Genomic DNA, 23538 nt, shown 5'->3' on the forward strand with positions numbered 1-23538 from the left:
ATAGGGAGGAGTTTGAGGAGAGGCCCAACTGTTCTCTTTATTCCCAGCATCCTCCACATCTCCCAGTTGTCAGAGAGCTTTGGAGAGGCCCCAGGTGGGAGGTCTCAAAGAAATGGGGAGGCTCAGCCAACAGTCACCTATTTCATCCCCTGTGGCTGCTGAATGCTGTGCTTGGGACCCAACAGCCTGGAAGTTGGCCCTGGCTCTAGCTAATCCAACCAGTACTGACTCATCACATGGCTGGAGCCAAAAATAATACTGCTGGGCTGTGGAAGCTGTGCGGACACACGGCCGAGCTACTGAAAGGATCCTTGGGCCTGGGGCCTGGCTTGTGTTTGTTAGTTATTGTTTCACACAATCTCAGTTCTCATCCTGAATTTCTGTTGACTCCTTGCATTGAGAGGAGGAGCTTTTGCAAGGATCGACTCCTACTCTAATTTTCTTGTTGCTGCTTCTGCATGAGTGGCTCCCTGATCTCATGGATATGGTCTCTCCCCTCCACCATGGTGACCACAGCCAATTCTCTTTCCCACTTGTACCATCCTTGTCTCTCTCCTCCATAGGGCTATACTCTTAGAAATAACCCTAAGAAATTTTTTTATAAAACATGCTGGACCATAGAATCTGGAAGTGGAAGGGACCTCAGAGTTTGTCTGGTACAGACTGCTCATTTTACAGATGAGGAAACTGAGGTCCAGAGAAGCTGGGTCAACATGGTATAGTGTGAGAAGTAATGGATTTGGAACCCAGAGATCTGAATTTGAGTCCCAGATCTGCTACTTACTAGATGAGTGTCCTTGGGAAAGTAATTTGCCTTCTCTCATCCTGTTTCCTCATCTATAAAATAGGCTGTTACAAATATTAAATGAGATAATTTGTGCAAATTAGTGCTTTGTTCATCTTAAAGTATTGTACTAATACAACTTATTAACATCAAGGATTATTCATCTATCAAGAAGTGGACCAGGATTTGACCCCAGTTTTTCTGACTTCAAATTCTAGTTCCCTTACCATAACCTGTACCCCCTACCGTTATGAAGTTTACCCAGTCCTCCTGTATGACTGCTAGACTAAGGGAAGCATAAGCCTTTATTATTACTGCAAATTATTGCATAATTATTGCAAATTCTGTCATGATTTTAATTAGAAGTCCAACTATAGTTCTGGTAAGACAGGAGGCAATCCAGTACCCTCCCACTTGCAAAACTTGGAAATACCCTTTTCCAGGTGATTGCCACTTTTAGTGATCATCATTATTATTTCCCAAACCACCCAAAAGTCTTTGCTGGATTAAAGATTTAGAGCTACAAGGATCCTCATAGGTCACCTAATCTAACTCCTCTAGTCTGTATTGTTCAGTCATTCAGTTGTGTCCAACTTTTCATGAGCCCATGTGCCATGGCAATGCTGTCCAGGGAATTTTCTTGACAAACATACTAGAGTGGTTTGCTATTTCCCTTCAGTTGAATTAAGGCAAAGAGAAGTTAAGTGACTTTCTTCTAAGTTTCTGAGGCTGGATTTGAACTCATGCCTTCCTGACTTCAGACCCAACACTGTCCACTGAGCCACATAGCTGCACTTTACTTGATAGAGAAACTAATTGAGTCCTAGAGGGGGGAAATAACTTTTCTAAGGTCACACAATAACCCAGAACTAGTGGCTATTCCTCCCCTACCCTAAGTCAAGCTAGAGAGAAATAATGATTTTCCTGTCCTTCTTGGATGGATCCCAATATCTCCACCATAAAAGGAGATAGTGCCGTGGTCTTCTCCCCTAGTCAAATCACATTCAGAGTCCTATATTCAGTCATATGAACCTTGTTTGATGAAGAACATAAGCAGGAGGTCATCCAGAAAAAGATGACCGAGATGATGAGGGTACTAGAGGTCATTTCATATGAGAATTGGTTCAAGGGATAAGTATGTTCAGTCTTGAGAATATAATAAGAATAACTATCATTTGTATAAAAATATACACATATCTCATTTTATCCTTTTTAGCAACTCTGGGACTTAGATACTTTTATGATCCCTACTTTACAGATGAGGAAACTGAGATTGCAAGAGGTTAAGGGTCACACATGAATAAATGTCTAATGTCAGACTTGAACTCAGACTTTCCTGATTCCAGATCCAGCACTCCCTACTGCATCACCTAGCTAAAATGGGTCATGACTGCCATCTTCAAGTATTTGAAAGGTTATTATTTAGGGATAGGAAGAGATTTATTCTGCTTAGATGAAGAAAGTAGAATTAGGGGCAGTAGTGTTAAGGGATAGACAGGAGGGAGTTGTGGAGAGATAGATTTGTGTCTAATATCAGGAAAAGCTTCATCATAATAGAGTCATCCAAAAGTGGACTGAGCTGTATCAGGAGATAACAGGTTCCCCATCATTAAAGACTTTCAAGGGGAGGTCAGATGACCACTCCTTGGGATATAGTTGGTGGGGTTGCAACAAATGACTTCCACGTTCCCAACTAACTTCTAAATTCTAAGATTCTATGGCTCTCTGAACACTAGAGTTGAAATTAAGGTTCATGAATATCTCAAGGTCACAGCTTTCACAGCATCCAAAGAGGTCTCAGGAGCCATTTTTCCTAGCATTCCTTGCAGCAAAGGTCATTCTGCTCTAGGTCAAGGTGAGATCTCAGGGCTTATTTCCAAAGTTGAAAAAACCCAGGGAGAATTTTCTTTGCTATGGCTGCCAATCTCCAGTTGAATGATAGCTATACCTCAACTCATGCTGGATGCAAAACCTCTTAGGACTGGGTACTGTAGTGGGGCTGCAGACCTCTGTTGTCGCTATAGCTACACCCTTCCCCTGCCACTTCTCCAAATTCCTAGCTTTGTTCCCAACACAGCTCAGATACCACTTCCTACAAAATAATCTTTCTGTATCCTTACAATTGTAACTGCTCACTTCCTCTCAACCTTGAACTTGTGTGGGATGTTTTGTGTTAACTTATCTGGATACATTTTGTATACTTCCCCCCATTCCCTGAAAAAAATGAAAACTCCTTGAGGATGGGGGCAATTTCATTTTTTTCTTTGTATCTCTAGCACCTAGCACAGTGTCTTGTAAGTAGTAAATACTTAGGAAATGGGAAATGCATGAATGAATGGAGGTCCCCTTTGTGGACATGCATATGGAATATGGGAATGAATAGAAAGTCCAAACAATACAACTGAGCCAAGGTGCCCAAGCAGTGTTGTTCAATGAGAGGGATCCTGGATATGAAATCAGAAGACTAGATTCTACCTCTCACACTAACTTGCTCTGCAATTTGGAATGATTTTTTTCCTTCTGTGGGTTTGTTTCCTTCTCTGTAAAAAACAAAAGAATTAGATTAAATGGTCTCTAGGTTCTCTTTGCATTCTAGTCAAGGCAACAGAAAAGTCCCTGGCATTCCCTATGTGCTGGGCACAGTGCTCAGCACTGGCAATGCAAAGAATGGTCAATATAGTCTCTCCCCTGGAGGAGCTCATATACCAACATGTAGAGATAGATTAAATCAGAGGTTATCTCAGAGGGCGTAATAGTAATATTCATAGCTAGCATTTATATGGTGCTTTGAATTTGCAGAGCACTTGCTAATATTATTTCATTGTATCCTCAGAATAACTCTGGGAGTTAGATGCTATTATGATCCCCATTATACAGATGGGGAAACTAAGGTAGACAGAAGTTTAGTAGCCTGCCCAGGGGAAAAGCAACAACACATCCATCCGCTTGGATGTTTTGATTTTTTGCACCAGAATAAAATAATGTGCTGTGAAATTTCTTATCTGGTCACTGAATGTTCTTGGAAGAACGGCAATATGGGCATTTGGATCCATTCCACACAGGGAATTGGGCTCCAACTTCACCTTTTCAGAAGAAGGTGTAGACTATACCTAGAAAGTCTCGGTAGCAGGTTGAAGTGGAAAGACGTGGATCAAGGTCCCAGCTTTACTTCTTCCAAGCTCTGTGACCTTGGATGGGTCTCTTAACCTCTTTCGTGAAATATAGGATCTAAAGCTGAAAGGGCCTTTCATTGGCCAACTGGTCCAATAACCTCCTTTTTCAGATAAGGTAACTGAGACCTAGAGTGGCAAAATAACTTGAATCATAAATGTAAAAATAGAAGGGAAATTAAAGGTCATTTTACAGATGAGGAAAGTGGGGTCCGTAGAGGTTGTTGTTGTATTTGTCCTTTGTTCTCGAAGACGACCATGACATCAAGATGATGACATGACTTGGAGTTGAGGGAGGGAGGGCTGTGCAAGGTCACCAACCTCACTTTCTTCTCCTGAGCCATCTGGATCCAGTGGCCTGATATTCATCAGGATGGCTGGAGATGGCCCAGGATGCAGTGTGAGACCCTGGCCCTTTCAGGCTAAGATCTTATCACATTCTCACTTTGAGTGAGATACACCAATTCATTGAATAGATTTCTTTAAGTAGTTGCTCAAGGGATGGCCCCTTTAATCAAAAAAAAAAAATCAAATTGGGAGGAGGATGACTTGTCCAAGGTCCCACAGCTAATAAATAGCAAAATCTGGTTATTTCCAGTTTATTATTCACTTATTATTATTATATTTATTTATTATTTATTAAATTCTGGTCAGTTCTTCTGACTCCAAATCCAGTGTTCTTTCCTCCATAATTATTGTCAGTCTTAGCTTCAGTTTCCTCATCTATGAAGCAATGAGAACACTTAACAACAATAACTCATAGGGTTGTTGTGAGTCAGATGAGATATTTTATGGAAAACCCACTGTTTGGGGTTCCAGCTTTATGATGTCATTGGCTTGGGGAATTCCCAATATAGAAACTCCCTCCACAGTCCTAAAGCATAGACTGTCTAGGCTAGGGAGGCTGCCCCAAGGAGGGCAGGGCCCACAGCCTGGGGCAGCCCCAGACATGGTCAGACCTGAGCTTTAGGAAGAAGAAGAAACTGAGTCCTAGAAAAGTGAAACAATTTGCTAAGGATCACAGAGAGAGACTAAGGGGAAGGGTTGGGATTTGAACTCAGGTCCTTTTAATGCAAAATTCAGGACTCTTCCCACTATGCCATACTGTATCTCAATAAGGAATCCTCATAATGAGGTCTTTTAAGTGGAGTCCAAATGGACATTTTTCAGATATATCACAGAAAATATTCCTGTTCAATTTCAGATTGGACAGGTTACCCTCTGAGATATTTTCCAGATCCCAATCTAATATCCTATGATCCAAAACAAAAAATCCAAACAAACCAAGAGTAAGGCAGTACTCCTGTAAGCTATGTATGTATGCACAGTATTGGACACGAATCTTGTGATTGCATTGGCATAGGGAACTCTCCTGTGAGAAATCTCCCTCCACCAATGCAAGTTGGCATCTTCTGGCAAGTTATCATTTTATAGAATTGCCTAGAACCTCAGAAGCAAAGTGATTTGCCCAGTGTTTGTCAGGGGTAGGTCTTTAGCCTAGGTTTTTATAACTCCAGGACCAGCTCTCTTCTCACTGATATTAACTTCAACTAAATTCATTTCAGCAAACTATTTTCAAGATGCGGGGCTAGAGGCTGAGTCTTCAAAGACAAAGTACCTTCCCTCAGAGGGCTTATCTTCCATTGAAATACATCTTAGGGAGTCTACCAGTCAATCCAACTTCCTAAAAAGACTATGGCTGGTCCTTTGTCTATGGTGAGGGAAAAGCTACTGCCTGGGGGCTAGGGGATGGGGGCCTAATGTAGTGAGGAAAAGCTAGGACTGGGAGTTAGGAGCCCTAGGTCCTCTATCCCTGACTGTGTGACCTCGGCCAAGACCCCCTCTTCTTTGAGTCACAGTTCCTTCCTCTGTAAACTGAAGGGCTACACCTTCATAAATCTCTAAGGATGCCCTTCCCCACTTTTGACATTCAGTGAATCTATGGTTCACTCTCAATCCATAAAGGACTTCTGTAGAATTATATTGAAGTCACAGAATGAGTGAAGATAACTAGATAGCTCAGTGGATAGAGTATTGGGCCTGGAGTCAGGAAGACCTGAGTTCAAATCTGGCCTCAGACACTTGCTAATTGTGTGACCCTAGGCAAGTCACTCAACCTCTATTCACCTTAATCCATTGGAAAGGGAAATGGCAAACCACTCCAGTATCTCTGGCAATAAAACCCCGTGGACAGTATGGCACAACCCACAGGGTCATAAAAAGTCGGACATAACTAAACAGGTCAACAACAATAGAATGAATAATAAATAACCTACAGAGTAAGGATGGTTCTGAGTGGCTCTTTGGAGGCCCAGAAAGATAGAGTACAGACAGCCAAGAGTGTGTAGGTCTCAGGTCAAGGTAAGGAAGGCCTTGCTCTAAGGCTGCTTCCTACCCTCCTCTGTTCCTGAAAACACACCCACACCCACACACTTGCACTGGGAAACTTGGCAGTAGCTTCAACTCTGCCCAGTGGAGTTGGGCCATTTATTGTTCCAAGGGTAAAGGAGGAGGCAAATCCTATTTGTTAACTAATCTAGGAGACCACTGGATGAGAAAATTCATTTCTCCCTGTTCTCCTGACCAGAGTGATTCACTCCAGAGGTTAAGCAGAGGACAGAGTAGGTCTGAACAGAATCAGCAGGGCCAACCCAAGGGGATGGGACCTGATTGGAGGATGGCCATTCTTTCTTCCCCCATCTGATAATCTTATTTCATTTATGGCATCACTTGCTTAGAATATGATGAGACATTTAGGTCAGACATGCAGGCAGATCAGAGGGGATACTTGGGCCTGAATTTCACTCATTCTGTACCTTTTTCTTCAGAATTAACAACATGAAATTTCCAAATCTGCTCAAGGTGGGAAGGGATGACTGGAATACCTTTTGTATTCCTGCCTTTATGTCTGTGAACTTTAACGAAAGTGATGGTTTTAATTAATAAACCTTTTTCCTCCTTCTCCCATTGTAGAAGTGAGCAAAAGGTTCTTAGATGGGTATGGAAACAAGATACGAGAGGCTGATTAAAGAACTGGTTAACTTTCTGATTTTACAAAAGCCACATTTAAAGGCAAATTTTATTTCAAAATATGTTTTGATTGGATCATGTAATAATAATTAATTAATAATAGCTAACATTCATATAGCACTTTGAGGTTTGCAAAGCATTTTACAAATAGTACCTCACTTGCTCCTCAAAACAATCCTAGGAGATGCTACTATTATCCTCATTTTACAGATGGGAAAACTGAGGTCAAATAACTGACCCTGAATCACACTGTTGTTAAGTGGCTAAGGCTGGATTTTTAAAATTCAGGTCTTCTTAACTCCAAGGCCAGTCTGTATCCACTGCTCCACCTAGCCACTTTCCAATCTCTTCTCTTCAGAATCAGTAGAATTCATTTGAGAATGGGTTCACAATTTCCTGGCCAGAGTTCTTTGTATGTGACTAAATAACTACCAACATGGAACAGCAGGCAGAATGCTGACCTCAGAATCAAGGAAACCTTTAAGTTGTGCTTCTGATTCATACCAGCTGTATGACCATGAACAAGACACAACCTCTTGGTGCCCCAGGCAACTCTCAAGGCTGTAAGTTACAATTACAGGCGAGTTGTCAATTGACATAGGTAGAAAAAAAAACTTCCAGATTAAGAATTTCTTATACCAATGAAATCACAGATCCAAAAATATTTCCCAATCCTATAAAGTTGTCTTACAAATCAGAGAGATAGGCAGCTAGATGGAGATAAAGAGATAGAGAGATGATGGATGATAGAGATGATAGGGAAGCAAATAGAGATATAAGATAGATAGGTAGATAGATGATAGATAAGTAAATACATATAAGAAAGGTAAGATAAATAGATAAGAGAAAAGATAGATGACATAGATAAGTACGTAGATGACAGATGATGAATGATGGATAGATAGAGATTGATTATAGAGAAGTAGAAATAGATAAACAATAAGTAGATAGATGTATGATAAAAAAGATACATAGAGAGATAGATGATAGATACATAGATAAGTGAACAGATAGATCATAGAAATATAGACACTAAATAAATAGCCAATAGGTAAGTAGGTAGGTAAATAGGTAGATGGTAGATAGATAGATAGATTGATAGATAGATAGATAGATAGATAGATAGATAGATAGATAGATAGACAGATAGATAGATAGACTGATAGATTTATACTCTTTAGAAAACTAATAACCTAACATTCCATGGAGTATTCATACATTAGTTATCTTACAAAAATTATACGTACACCAGGATATCTATTTTTAGATACTAGTAGATAGTCTGAAGCAGTTCAAGTGTCAGAAAAGAGTAGCAAAGCGGCATGGTGAAGGGATCATTGGCCTAGATGTCAGCAGATTCCAATCCTAGATATTCCATAATATCCACAAGAAAGTCTCAATTTCTCTGAGCCTGTTTCCTCATCTGGAAAATGGGAATAATAACCCTTGGCCTACTTGACTTTCCTGGGCTGTTGTGACCAAAATGTTTTGTAAACATTTTCTACTACAAGAGCTCTTGTAAACATTTTTACTATAAGAGCTCTTGTAGTAATGTAAACCCCTTTTATTATCCTCAGGCAAACTTTGTATCAAAGCTGATTTTCTTTAGAAAAATTTAGACAAGTTCACTAAGAAGCTGGAAATGAACTCAGATGTAAATGGGTCTTACCAATAAAACAGATTTAACTCTGGACCTGTTCCTAGGCACCCTTCCATTTGCTCCTTTTATTATCCTGTGAGATGACCAGTATTGATCAAATAGGGGGCGCAGTGGATAGAGTTCAGGACCTGGAGGCACGAAGACCCAAGTTCAAGTATGATGTCAGACAACTAACTGCGTGACCTTGAACAAGTCACTTTACCTCTGCTTCAGTTCCTATAACTATAAAATGGAGATAATAATAAATGACCACCTTTCAGATACGAGGATAAAAATGAGATAATCTTCATAATGTGCTTGGCATAGTGCTTTGTACATTGAAGGTATGCTATGTAAATGCTGGTTATTATTATAATCATTGATTATTGTTAGTATTACTACTGCTACCGGTTGTACAGACAAGCTCCTATATTACTTGGCTTTTGTCATCTCTGCACAACACCATACACTATGGTACACTGCCCACATGTAGCAGTTAATACATTATAACTATATACTAGCTTAGGTCATGAAAACTTATCTTCCATTTATAATATTTATAACTTACTAGTTCCTACACAACTAGTGACCCTATGTAATATTGTTTCACTAAAGTAGTGTTTTCCTGGAACCAGTTAGTAACACTAGACAAGATACGTCTCTATGTATACTCACGTTCCATCTAATACCCAGAAAAACTTTCTCAGGGGATTGGTCATATTGTCCACTCTTTAATTCACTTATATTTAAGGAAGTTATTGGTAACAAAGAATAGGATAAAAATTAATATGTATAAAATTTTCAGAGTAGACAGAAGATTAGAAAATGAATGCTTTGAGTTTTGAAGAATTCTAGATTCTTTCTAGCCTTCCTCCCAACCTGCACTTACTACTCAACGAACTCATCCAATTCTGTTTTCCCCATGGAAGCTAACTCCAATCCAGCTTCCACTCAGGTGTTACACCCAGAATGCACATGGGTACATAGCCTGGCTGCCTCATTTGCTGGGCATAGATACATCTCATCTCCAGCTCTTTCCACAGACTCCTACTCAACTGTATTTTTCCCAGCAAGCTTTACACTCCAACCAACTCTGCTCCTCTTCTTAAGGTCATAATTGTACCAACCCAACAAACCTCACTCCAGGCTGAGATGGCAAGTCAGCAAGCTTTTCTTCAGGACTTACTATGTGTCTGACACTGTGCTTAGTTCTGAAGATATAAAGACAAAATCATGGTCCTTGCCTTTGAGAAACTCACGTTTTAATGAAGAAGACAACATGTAAACAGCTTTGTTCATACAAGAAGCACATAGAGTAAATGGAAAGTAGCCTCAGAGGGAAGGCACCAGCTATGGAAAGATCATTAGATTGAACTTAGCTTCATTTCCTTCTTTTGCCACTTATTCCTGTGGGACCTTGAACAAGTTACCACTTCTCTGGGTCTCAGTTTCCTCACTGTAAAATGGTATTGCTGTACCTCTCTAGGATCCTTTCTAGTTCCAAACCCTGTGATTCCATTTGGGTAGTAAGTGGCCACCCCTTCCTCCAACCCATCAGGACAATATACAGGATAATCTAGAAACCCAGACTTTAGATCTATAGTCAAAACAATTCACACCAAAGTGGCCAGGGAAGATCATTTCTTCCTGCGTGCACAGAGGGAAAGTTGGCTGCCCCAGGACCTCGGGATAGAATCCATGTGCTGCCTCAAGGACGTTTGGAGCACTAAGCAATTCTTTTCTCTGTCTTCCAGCCTTTGGTGCTAAATATACTTACGGATGTCTCATTATGCCTGGTTCTCTATTATCACCCCAGACAGAAACCTACTTCGGGACTGGAAATGATGTCAAAGACTCATGGACAATTACAGTCAAATTATTCAAAGCCAAGAAGAACACAAGGGAGATGTTTCCTTGTTTCCCCATAGGGATCACATTTATATTTAAGATCATCTTTCTTGGGGTTATTCATGCAGGTATTAGTTCATGGGGGTCAAAGGTCAAAGTCATAGAATTACAGAATTATGTTGTGTGACTTCTGTTTAGCAGACAAAACACAGCATATCGGATCTCCTGGAGGGCCATTAGAACTTGGAACATCCCTCAGTTTCTGTGGCCCTGTTCTCTCTTCTGGCTCTCCTCCTGTACGTCTGATTATTCCTTCTCAATCCTCTTTGCCAGATCATCATCCGCCTCCTGTCCCCAAAAAGTGGGCATTCCACTTATGTATATCCTGGTCCCTGTTATCTTCTCTCCTTTGTCATAATCATCTGCTCATGGTCATGAGCACCCCTACACAGATGATTCCCAAATCTTTATATCCAGTTCAATTTCTCACTAGAAATCCAGTCTTTCATCATAGGATCATAGCTTTAGAACTGGAAGAGAAATTAGAAGCCATCAAGTCCGGATACATAGTAAGTACTTATAAATACTTAGTTTACATTCATAGTCAAAACTTAATAAACGCTTGAGTTGGCTTGTTCACTACCTCACAGAGTTATTGTGAGGAGGATCAAATGAGATACTCTATATAAAACACTTTGAAAAACTGTGTTTTTTTATTATTATTGCATTTACATAATGCTTTAAGATTTTTCGCATTTCCCCCTCTAAACCCTTAACATGATTATAAGCTTCCTAAAGGAAAGGGTCAGTGCTTTTTCTTTTCTTTGTATACTCTGCACCCAGTACATTTCCTTCCACATACCAGTTGCTTAATCAAAGTTTGTTGGATTGAATTGAAAATAGACTGTCACACCTGAGAGTATCTTTGTAACATCTGACATTCAATGTCAGCTCTGAGAGCAAGCTTGGAACATAGAACATAGAATGTCCAAAAGATGGGAGATTAGAAATGAGCTAGTCCAACCCACTTCGTTTTATTTTATTTTAGCAATAAATGGTTTAATGATAGCACTTAACTAGACCAACAGGATCTGTTTAGAGAATTTCATGGAAGATATACTAAGTTGGCCATGGAGAATTAGCCTCATTCTTAAGAAAGTCTCCAAAGGAATATTCTGTACAACCATTTAATTTTCTTCAGCGTTTCTTAAAAGTTCCTCTGAGAGGTTGAGCGGGCACCCACACTAGACATTGGTGAACTGGAGAAAGGCTGTCAATATAAGGTAATACATATTCACGGTTCTAGAATGCAGCTCCCTCATTTTTAAGAAAGAGAAAATAAGATCTAGGGAGCATAGGGATTTACCCAGCATCCCAGCTAGCTAGAGGCAGAGCTTGGGATTCAGAACCAGGGAGGGACCCTTCATATGAGGTCCATGCTCTTTCCAGCACATAACACAGCCTTATCAATTGCTTCTTTGTCCCTTATGTATCTTAGAAGGGGCCTTAGAAGTCATCCCTTTTAACTTCATTTTACAGATAAAGAAACTGAGGCACAGAGTGGCTAAGTGACTCTTTTCCAAGGCAACCCACATAGTAAGTGCCCAGGCAAGGTCACATAGGTAATAAATGACTTTTTGATTCCAAATCCATCGTTCTTTTCCATTGTCATGCTGTCTCAGTGTCACTGAATCAGATTATACCAGAGCTGAAGGTCTATTGTATGGTCAGCATGCTTGACCTCCTGTATGAATCCAGTTCTGGTCCTGCTGTTTTTAGTGCTAATTCTATTGTGTAATTATTTGACATTAATTTCACCTTTTCTTTACTCATACGTGTATATGTTCTGTCCTCAAGTAGAACAAAAGCTCCTTGAAGGCACAGATGATTTCATTGTTGTCTTAGTAGGTACAATACATAAGACAGTGCTTTGAAGAGAGCAGGAGTTTGTAAATGCATGTCAGACTGAATTATGCTCCGATTCACCCTCTCATCTTTCAAGCTGCGTGACTATGCTTACTTAAAAATAGAGAAAAAGAATCTCAAATGATATAACTTTCAGGCAATATAATTTACAATCTTGGGATCATAATTCAGGGTTGGAAGGGACCTTCGAGACAATCTAGTTCACCTGTCTTCATCTTATTTCACAAATGGGAAAACGGAGGCTCAAAAAGAAGTGATTTGCTAAAGATCATGCGGAGTGCAATAGAATTATAAAGAGGATGTGAACCCATGTTCACTGACTCCAAATCCCACACTCCCCTCACTGGGTTCTCTATTGCCATATTTAGGAAGAGAAAAAAGTAGACGCTTAAGGTCAGAAGTTCTTGATAGATTGCATGCTGATTGGATTTGCAGACAACATGCAGCTGGGTTAGGAGATTGGGTGATTGAATTCAAAAAAGATTTCTAATATCTAATGTCTAATAAAAGGAAATTTAACAAAGATAAATGTAAAGCCCTGCACTTGGATCCAAAAAATCAGCTACTAAGGTACTGAATGTGGACTAAATGCTATATAATGTAATGACCGATCTTGGGCTTTGAAAAGAGAGAAGGAAATGCATTTTCCTCATTTCCTGTCGGAAGCGGGGGGACGATGGGTCTTAGTTAAACTATGGGTGTTGGGATGGATGGTGTGTTAAACAAAGTCTCTCTGTTAGTTGACTTTGCTTAACCTTTTTTTTTCTTTTTTCTTTCACTACAAGGAAAGTCTCAGGTTGTGAGAAGAGTTGGAATATCTAGAAATGAATGTGATATAAAGCACAAGATATGAATAAAATATTAAAATTAATAATTAGGAATAACAAATATAGAATGGGGACCACATGAGATAATAATTCCTGTGACAAAAATCAGACTGTTTCAAGTTTGATATGAACTGATAATGGTAGCCAAAAAAGGGATGGGAATAGAATAGTGGTCTCTAGATAAAGGAGGTGATAGTCCTGATGCCATCTGCCCTGAATAATTGATTAATCAGTCAATAAGCATTTATTAAGTACCTACTATGAGTGGGACACTATGCTCAGTGCTGGAAATACAAAGAAAGGAAAGGCAAAAGACAGCCCCTGCCCTTGAAAAGTGCACATGCTAATGGGGGAGACATGCAAATGAGAAATATATCCACAACATCTAGTGAAGTCATTGAAAGGTAATCTCAGAGGGAAGGGCATTAGCAGCTGGGGAGAAGGGGAACGAGGAAAGGCCAACTGTAGAAACCTGGACTTCAGAGGAGTCTCAAAGTAAGCCAGGGGAACCAAGATGTGATCGAGCATCCCACACATGGGGGGCAGCCATTGCAAAGGCACAGAGATGGAGATGGAATGAATGTCTCATCAGAAGACCTGCAAGTAGGCCAGTGCACCTGGATACTAGAATGTGTGGAGTAATATAAGAAAGTAAGATTGGAATGGTAGAAAGGGGCCAGGTTATAAAGAACTTCAAATGCCAATGAGTTAAGTTCACCTTCCTGCATTAATTAATGCCTGAGTCATGACACAGAAAAAAGTAGGGATTCTTGGAATCTGAAGCAAATTCAGTTATGACCAGTTTAGAAGAAGGGAAGAAATGTCAACTATCCTCCCAAAAACTTAGCCTTCACCTCCACAGGGATTAGGAGAATGGTCATGCAAGTAAGCCTCGGGAGAAAAAATCCAAGACGTCTGACTTCCAATGTAGTATTCTTTCTCCTACGATGTTCTTCTGCTGACTGCCCAAAGTAATACCTGGAATGATTATATTATTATAATAGCCTCTTTCTTGAGGCTGGAGATAGACAAAAATACCTCTAAGAATCCCTCATAGGCCTTTGATTCTGTAACTCTATGAGGCCATTAGAAGAGTTAACGTTTTTATAGCGCTTTACATATACAAAGTGACTAATGCCTATTATTTCATATGATTCTTATAATCCCATGAGGTAGAAAATTCATTCATTCATTTGTTCATTCAATAAACATTGGCTATGTTTTTTCCAGGCTACAAAGCACCAGGCTAGGAGCCAAAAGAGATTATACGTATATGGAAATATGTATGTTGATGTATGTGTGGTGTGTTATATATGCATTGAATACATACACACACACACATATATATAATATATATATACCTAAAACACAAACATAAGACTAATCCTTCCATACATCATTGCAGCTGTGATTTTATCAATGTGCATAGTTGCTTTGATGATGTGGATCTCATCCACATATTCTCATCTTGTGTGATTCTTTTCCATGTCCTCCTATAAATCCCCCATAGATCTATCCAACATGCAGGTAGGTAACCATCCTTCAGGTCTTTGAAAGGGCTGTGCACACCAGAGCATTTCTTAGGCATCCCTTGCCTGGTTCCCCTCTTTTTCCTAATATGCATTTGTATGTGACATTCACTGTTGCTAATCTTCTGTAGCCCACATGGGCCATGAATCTTTCCATTGTCCTTTGGGTTGCCTCCCATAATGATTCATTATGGATCATGATATATATTTATAATATATATTTAATAATAGCTATGAAATATTGAATCTTTTGTAATAGCTTGGGGAATCACTACAAAAGGAGGTGATACACAGCACAATAATTTCTATTTCTCAAGTGCTTTCAGTATTTATAAAGTGTTTTTGTTCTCAATCAACAAATATTAAGTGCCTACTATGTACATGGCACTTTGATAGGCATTGGGGACAAGAAAAAAAATTATTGCCTTCAAGAAGCTTACATCTTGTCAGGGAAGACAGCCATACATATACAAGGACATATAAAATGAATTCAAAAATGATACATCAATACAAGATAATTTTTTGAGGGGAGGCACTAGGTGAAAATGACTCCTTATAGCAAGGGAAGGGCTCTCAGTATTATCTTTCCTGCTTTATAAACAAGGAAACTGAAGATTAGATAAATGAAATGATTTGCCCAAGGTGACCCCACTAGTAAATGGAAGAACCCAGATTTGCAGCCACATTTCCTAGTGTGAAATTCTGGGGTCCGTTGCCTGTGCCATGGCTGCCTCTATTGAAGGCTTCACTTTAATTTTGAATGGGCATCCTTCGCTTAGAAGGACGAAACTTCCCAAAGTAACTGTTCTCCGAGGTCTGGACTCTCTCGATGGGAGGCCAGGGCAGGTTTAAGGCTCAGCTCCCAACGTGCTTCAGGTAAAGTACAGATGGAACGGGCGAGAGAGATGGCAGCAGCCTTGTTCTCAGCTGGGCATCGCTGCGGCGGCAGCTGCCGCTGCTTCTCTCCATCGTCATTCCTGAGACCATAGGTAGGAACGAAAATAGCAATTCCTGACAGCTCCATTTCCTTTTCCTGGCACTGAGCTGCAGGGGAGCTGGAGGAGACCCTATACATATGCAAACGAAGGGAAATCCTACCCAGGAAGATGCTCGGGCTGAGGAGCTTAGAATGGAGGCGCGAGATTGCAGGCAGGCACCGAGCGAGCGCAGACACCTCTCTCTTCTGGAGGATCCCTGCGTGGTTGGTAATTTAAAAACAGAAACCAGAGACATTTGCTTGGGACTGAATTAGACTGTTAGTAATTTCCAGTTCTGTCCTTGCTGCATTTAAAGCAATATTTTGGCAAATCCTTTTTAAAAATAAACATAGCTTTCATTAGCATAACAATAATGCTGATGACAATAATAAAAATAATCCTAACAGCCACCTCTGGTTCTCTAGAGTTTTAAGCTTTCCTAGGTGTTTTCCTTGCAACAACACCCTTGTGCCCTGGGTAGAACCAGAATTTGCATCCTCATTTTACTGACAAATAAACTGAGACTCAGAGAGTAGTGACTTTCCCAGAGTTATTTAACTAAGTTGCATAGATATAGAACTGGGAGGGAGCCATCTAACCTAACCCCCTCATTTTACTGAAGAGGAAAGTGAGGCCCAAGAGGTCAAGACTTACCCGAGGTCATTTCCAATAATGATAATAAGAGGGATTTGAATTCAGGTCCAGAACATGGATCCACCTCTTCAACATCAGATGTGGAATTCAAACTTTGGTCTCCTGAATCCCCAACTCTAGAATACTTTCTTTTCCCCTTCTTATCAGTTCCACTCATTGCTCCTAGTTCTGCCCTTTGGGAAAAAGTCTAAGCCCCTTTCCCACTTGACAGCCTTTCAGATCTCCGAAGACTGCTATCATGTCCCATTTTAAATCTTTCCAGGCTAAACATCCCCGAGTGAAGGAAGCATGTGATTCTTGGTATTCTGTCCCCTTTGATAAAATCAGCATTGGCATCTTTTGATGCCTTTTCAATTTGAGACAGTGGACCCTCAAGTCAAGCTTTGGTTCTATAGGATAAGCTAGTGATTGAGACATTCATCAGGTTGTGTGTGTGTGTGTGTGTGTGTGTGTGTGTGTGTGTGTGTGTGTTTATGTTAGGAGTAGGGGAAACTCAACCTCTTTGATCTCATGCTAGAAGTCTTCATGTTGAACACAGATTCCAGAAGAGCCAAATTTTTCCCTCTTTTGCTTTGTCTAGATTTTCTTGCTCATTCCCTCCTTGGGAAGCAGGGTCCTAGCCAATGTGGAGTGGCCACTGGGGTGGTTTTTGCTTGATGCTACCTGGGTACAGTGTGAGGGTGGGGATGCGAAGCTGCCATGAAAATTTGGCTTTCTGTACTGACTGCCCTTAACTACTGACAAAATTATCCTGGGGAATAACGGGACTGATGCTATAGGAAGAAAATACCACTGGCATTTTTGCTGGAGTAAGGGACAGGTAGAGAGCTAGGGGATAAAATCAGATTGAAGCACAGCTTGAGGAAAGAACTGGGAGACCTAGGAGACATCTTAAAATGGGACTCTCATGAACGATCTTTGGGTTTCTGGACTGATTTTAGTGCTGTGGAAAGAACTCTGAAGGAGGAAGCAAGAGGTCTGACTCTTAATCTAGGCCAGGGGTGGAGAATTTGCAGCCTCTAGGTCACATGTGGCCCTCTACATCTTCAAGTGCAGCCTTTTGACTGAATCCAAATTTCACAGAACAATTTGTTCTGTGAAACTTGGATTCAGTCAAAAGACTGAACCTGAGACCACATGTGACCTTGAGACCTTAGGTTCCCTACCCCTGGTCCAGACTATCCTCTTCATTCATAGTGTGACATGAAGAAAGTTGCTTCTCACCCATTCTGAGTCTTGATTTCCTCCTTTGTAAGATGAGGGGGTTAAATTTGATAGTTCCTTTTAGTTTAGAATCTATGATTCTGAGTAAGGAGCTTGTCTTTGTAAGAGGATACATGCACTAGGTAAGAGTACCCAGTGCCTGCTGCCATTGGGGCGCAGGGGTTGGGGGAACATTCGGGAGGGAAGAGGGTCTAAGTTTAAAGCACCAATTCCACCTCAGGATACTGGTGTTCTAGCTTCTGAATCAGTCTCCTGTGAGCTTGGTTAATTTGAATCAATGTCCCAGAGCCCAGGAATGATAGACTCATAGAGGGAGAGCCAGGAGCACCCTTTACCCTTTACCCAAGTCACTGCCCCTCTATCACAATCTGTTTTCTCTTTTGTAGAATTTAGGCAATATTCTCTAAGATCTCTTTGAAGTCTAAATGTTCTTCAGTTCTTTGTTTCTAAAAGAGACGGATCACAGACTTGAGCTGGAAGAAGCCTTAGAGAAGAAACTTCAGTTTGGACACATTGAAGGATTTGCCATAGCTAGTCAAGGTCTGAAGGAAGGATTGAGTCTTCCTGATTCTAAGCATAGTACTCCATCCCTGGTGCCACATAGCAGGAGGGGTCATGAAGACAGATGACTATGATGGTAAATTCAGGTGAATTCCTGAAGGCTAATTCCTTTGTCCATCTGGCCCGACAGGCCTTTGGATTGGCCCAAAAGTGTTCAAAGTGGCCCAGGGGCATAATCTAAAGCCTCTTCATTTTAAAATAAACCAGAGAAATGAAGACAGTTGAATGCATACTATGATAGAAACTGAATGAAATGCTAAGCTCACCAAAGGGCAGGTATAAACCTCCAAGCTTTGATGAGCTGTAAGACTGTCAGCCATACCATGTAACAGCCCATGTGTTGGACCCTCCCATTGCCCTTCCTCCCACTGGCAACCACCATACTCAGAACACTTTGGGAGTGGAGGGAGTCACAGAACCCCAGCACTGGATCAAGCCTTAGGTGGTGTTTAGTCCAAATGATACCTAAACAGGAATGTCTTCTACAACACTCCTAATGCTAGTTTTTGTCTGACCTTTACTCATTGAGTGTCTCATTGTAGTAGCTAATTTGTTACCTCCTGAGGTATCCATTCCACTATAAAACAGATTGGATTGTTAGGAAACTTTTAATGATCTATTAAGCTAAAATAATTATATTCTCAATAATAAATCATTTTAATGTTTACAAAGTATTTTCATTAAAATAATCCTAAAAAATGGCTACTATAGGCATTAAATATCTGTATTTTACAATGGAGGAAGCTGAGACTCAGATAAGGAAGCAAATTGCCCTAGATTACCTAGCTAGTAAGTGGGAGAGCTAAGGTTCAAGCCCTGAGCTTGGTTTGATGTCTCCTGTAACTTACACTTGCTAGACCCACCTCTGCCATCCATGCCTAGGTTCCCTCACTCTGATGCATGAACTTTTGCCTAATTCTTTAGGGGCCCAGGACTCCATGCTACTTCCATGATTTCTCCTTACTATCTTCCACCACATTTTTATGTATTGTCTTCTCTCTCTAGAACATAAGATCCTTGAGGTCAGAGATTGTCTTGTTTGCTTGTTTTTGTATTTCTAGGACTCAGTCCAGTACATAGCATTCTGTCTCTTTCTGTCTCTGTGCTGCTCTATCTCTCTTTGTTTCTCTGTCTGTCTGTCTTTGTCTATCTCTGCCTCTCTGTCTGTCTCTCTGTCACTCTTTCTCTCACTCTGTCTCTGCCTCTGTCACTTCTCTCTCTCTCTCTCTCTCTCTCTCTCTCTCTCTCTCTCTCTCTCTCTGACTCTGCCTTTCTGTCTCTGTCTCTCTGCCTCTCTGTCTCTGCCTTTCTGTCTGTTTCTCTGTCTCCATCTGTCTCTGCTTCTCTGTCTCTGTTACTCTTTTCTCTCTCACTGCCTGTCTCTCTGTCTCTGTCTGTCTGTCACTCTTCTCTCTCTCACTCTCTATGACTCTGTCTTTCTGCCTCTCTGCCTGTCTCTGTCTGCCTCTCTGTCTCTCAGTCACTTTTCTCTCTCCTTTCCCCCCTCATCTATCTCTCTACTATCTATTATCTGTCTCTGGGATCAATCACATGATTGCCCTTGAAATACTACAATAAAAAATAGCTTTGAAATCAACCCTCTGTTATCCTACCTTAGGTAAACATCTCCAGTTCCCTTAAGTAATCTTTGCAGTGTTGTTATTGTTCATTTTTTTCAGTTGTGTCTAACTCTTCACAACCCCATTTGCTATTTTCTTGGCAAAGATACTGGAATGGTTTGCCATTTCCTACTCCAGCTCGTTTTACAGATGATAAGGAAACTGAGGCAAGCACAGTTAAGTGATTTGCCCAGAGTCACAAGCTAGTAAGTGTCCGAGGCTAGATTTGAACTCAGGATGATGATGCCTGATCAAATATTTTCCCAAAAGGCAGTGTGGTTGGCTCAAAGACTTCCAGTGATGGAGAACTCACCGTTTATTAAGAAACAGGTGGATGGACCTGGAATTGGGAAGACCAGAGTTCAAATCTGACCTGAAATACTTAACTGTGTGACTATGGGAAAATCACTCAACCTTTGTCTGCCTTAATTTCCTCATCTATAAAATGGGGATAATAATAGCACCCACCTTCCAGGAATGTTGTGAAGAGGAAGGAGATAATAATTGCAAGCCATTTAAAAACAGTGCCTGGCACATAGTAAGTGCTATGTAAAAAATAGCTATTGTCATTATTATTATAATCAATATACTCCATTTGGGGATAAGTGTATTCCCTAGGAAACTTTCAAGGGATTTCCCCTTTATGCTAAGCTCAAATCTACCTCCCAGCAACCTCCTCCATTGGTCCTAGTGGGGCCCTGAGCAAATTCTCTGACCTTTGGCAGTCATCTATCAGAACCCCTTGTTATAACCAAGAACAGTGCACTGAGTTCAAGGCCAAGCAGATGGGGAGAGATCGAGATTAACAGAAGATATTAATTTTCACATCAGGTCATTTGAGCTTCGTTAATCTCTGAAATGCTGACCCATAAACTTCAATGATATTTCCTTCTAGTTTTTCTGCTTTCATAAAAGAAGCCTGGCATTTCCAAGCAGGCCAGTCGATTTCCCTAAGAGCCTATGAATCTCTTCTTTCCCAATCCTCTGGGGTTTTGCATTTATTCATTGGCAATCTTCGCAACTCTATTTTATCTATAGTCAAGCTTTCCCCTTTCTTTCTATCCTGTCCGTATAACCTGGCACCTATACCTCTTCCGGAGGCCAAAAGTCAATTATTCTTGTGATGGTTTGTTGTTGTTGCGATGATTAACATTATCATCGTTACTACAATTTGCTATCATTCCTATTGTGTTTTAAGGTTTAGATGGAAAGAGAAGTGCTTCCTTCCCTGTTAGGTAGCTATTTCAAGTATGATTCTTTCAACTTAAATGAATACATGAGTGATCTGTGATTTTTTTTTCAGAATTCCCTGTTGTGGGAATTCCTTACACCAACGTAGATCATAGCCAGTTTGTGACAGTAGAAAAGTCCCAGGGAACGGGCTAGGGCACACAGTCAGGCATTAAACATTTACTTAGTACCCACTACATGTCAAGCACTGTGCTGAGTGCTAGGGGTACAAATAAAAGAGGGGAAACAGTTCCTGTTTTCAAGGCCCTCACAGTTTAAAAGGGGAGCCAATATGTACAAATAAGCCATATGCAGGATAGGTTGGAAATAATCAACAGAATGAAGGCACTAAGGGGGATCAGAGAAGTTTCTTGTAGAATAATTTTATCTGGGACATGAAGAAATCCAGGAAAGCCGGGAGGCAGAAAGGAGAATATTCCATGCATGGGGTCAGCCAGTGAAAATGCCTGGAGTTGGGAGAGGTTATATCTTATTCAAGGAACAACAAAAATACCAGTGTGAGTGGGTCAAAGACTGAGTGGGGGGGTTGGGGGGGTGGAAGGTGTAAAAAAAGACTAAAAAGGTAGGAGTGATGTGACTTGCCTAGGGTTGCATAGCTAGGAAATGTCAGAAGTAGAATTTGAACCCAGGACTCTTGACTCCAAGCCTTCTATCAGGCTACTTTTATTATCCCTGTTTCACATATAAGGAAACCAAGTTTCAGAAATGGTCAGTGACCTGCCCAAGTTAACATGGGGAATATCTAAGCCAGCACTTGGACCAATGTCATCTGACGCTATTTCAGATGCAATTGTTGGCTGGACCAGTGGTATGCCTACAGTTATTTATAGGAACATGGCATCATAAGGTTTGGAACTGGAAGAGATCTTTGAGATTGTCTAGTCCAGTCCCCTCAGTTTAATAGGGGGAAACTGAGGCTCAGAACAGCAATGTGACTTTCCCAAGGTCACGTAGCTAGTAAGCGTCAGAGGAGGAATTAGAATTCAGATGTTCTGACTCTCCATCTCATGATGCGTGACTGTAATGGAACTCTGACAATTTTATTAAAATTGATATGCTATGTATTATGTTGAAACATTTTTGTGCTCAAAGGGGAAAAAATTAAATCTTGGTTGGTTTTAACAACCAGACAATTGAGGTTAATTTATTTCATATTATACCAAATATGCACCATTAAAAACCATTAGCGACAAAAGGGAGCAGCACCGATTTAATTATTATCTTTTCATTATTCCAAGATTTGAAAATGTGATGTATTCACTATAGTTTCTTACTTTTCCTCTGTTGGTCACCCTGGAACTACACCACTATATTTCATATAAGGTATTTTTCAAAATCAGTCTGATTTCTTTCAGTGGTCGAAGATTCCAATGGCAAAGCGAAGGACGTTGCTTTTTCTTCCGAGAGCCCCAGACCACTATGGGTCCACAGCCCAGAGAAGGAGCAGTGTTTCTCTTTCAATTTCTGTTGTCTTGCCAAGTCCGAATGGGATTAAATGCTCTCAAGGTCTCCGGACTATCACTTTACCCCAAACATCCATCCCAAGCATTCGAAGAGGCAGAGAGACTCTGCATAGCTATTTATTTTAAGTGCCTGATTAAAATTTCATGAAAACAGGAAGTCAGGGGAAAAGAATAGATTGCAAGAACGATGAAATCCGGGGCTTTGTAATTTTTAGCTCACAGGGAAGGGGGGGAAAAGCGTTAAGTCGTAAGGAAGGTATATTTTCAGAATCATGCTGCGGCCACTAATAGCATATTTTGTCACTGGCTGGGGAGCTCATGAACTAAGAATGGTCCTAATTTTAAAAATATTATTACGCAGTTTTGCTCTCATTTAGAAATTGTCACCTTAAAGTAACCTAAAGCTTCTCTCCTGAAAACCACCGCTTCGTGTGGATATCCCCGAGCTCCTACGTGCTGGGTTATTTTCTATCTGAGCAGTTACAAACACTGTACTGTCATGTCTTTATCCCCACAGAATCTCTGTGTACTGGATTCTCCTCTGTTAAGAACTGAAATTGATCTAATCAGGTTGAGTGGAAAGAGCACTGGATTTAGACAGATTCACAGTATTTAGACCTGAAAGAAAAGCCACAACAAGGACTGAATGACAAGGGCTTTGTCCCAAGGTACTGGAATTTGGAGGGGGATGACATAACATGCAGTTCCTTCAGGAGCACAGATACAACTGCTGAGTTTATTACCTAGTTATGTAGTGAGAATAATTAGTTTAAATAGGAAGTTATACAGGCCTATGGCCATAGACTAAAATAGCCTGCAGTGTTTAAGGATGCATGCATTTTCATGCCTTGCCCCAGGTGCCAAAATGGCTAGTTACAGGTCTAATAGAAGAAACTAGAAGAAAGTCATCTAGTCTAAGGGTTGGCAAACTATGGTTCCATTGGGCCAGCTCCAGTGTGCCACCTCTTTATGCACTGCTAGGAGCAAAGAAAGGCTTTTACATTTTAAAATAAAGTTTTATTGTATTTAAACATGT

General features: G+C 40.6%; 1 protein-coding gene across 1 annotated transcript in view; it reads left to right on the top strand.

Moving 5' to 3' along the window:
• MAF (MAF bZIP transcription factor) overlaps positions 1-23538 on the top strand; it is a 489475-nt gene that overhangs the window by 69272 nt on the left and 396665 nt on the right. The gene's annotated exons all lie outside the window — the stretch shown is intronic.

This window comes from Notamacropus eugenii, chromosome 1 (genome assembly GCF_028372415.1).
Source record: "Notamacropus eugenii isolate mMacEug1 chromosome 1, mMacEug1.pri_v2, whole genome shotgun sequence".
Classification (NCBI taxonomy): domain Eukaryota; kingdom Metazoa; phylum Chordata; class Mammalia; order Diprotodontia; family Macropodidae; genus Notamacropus; species Notamacropus eugenii.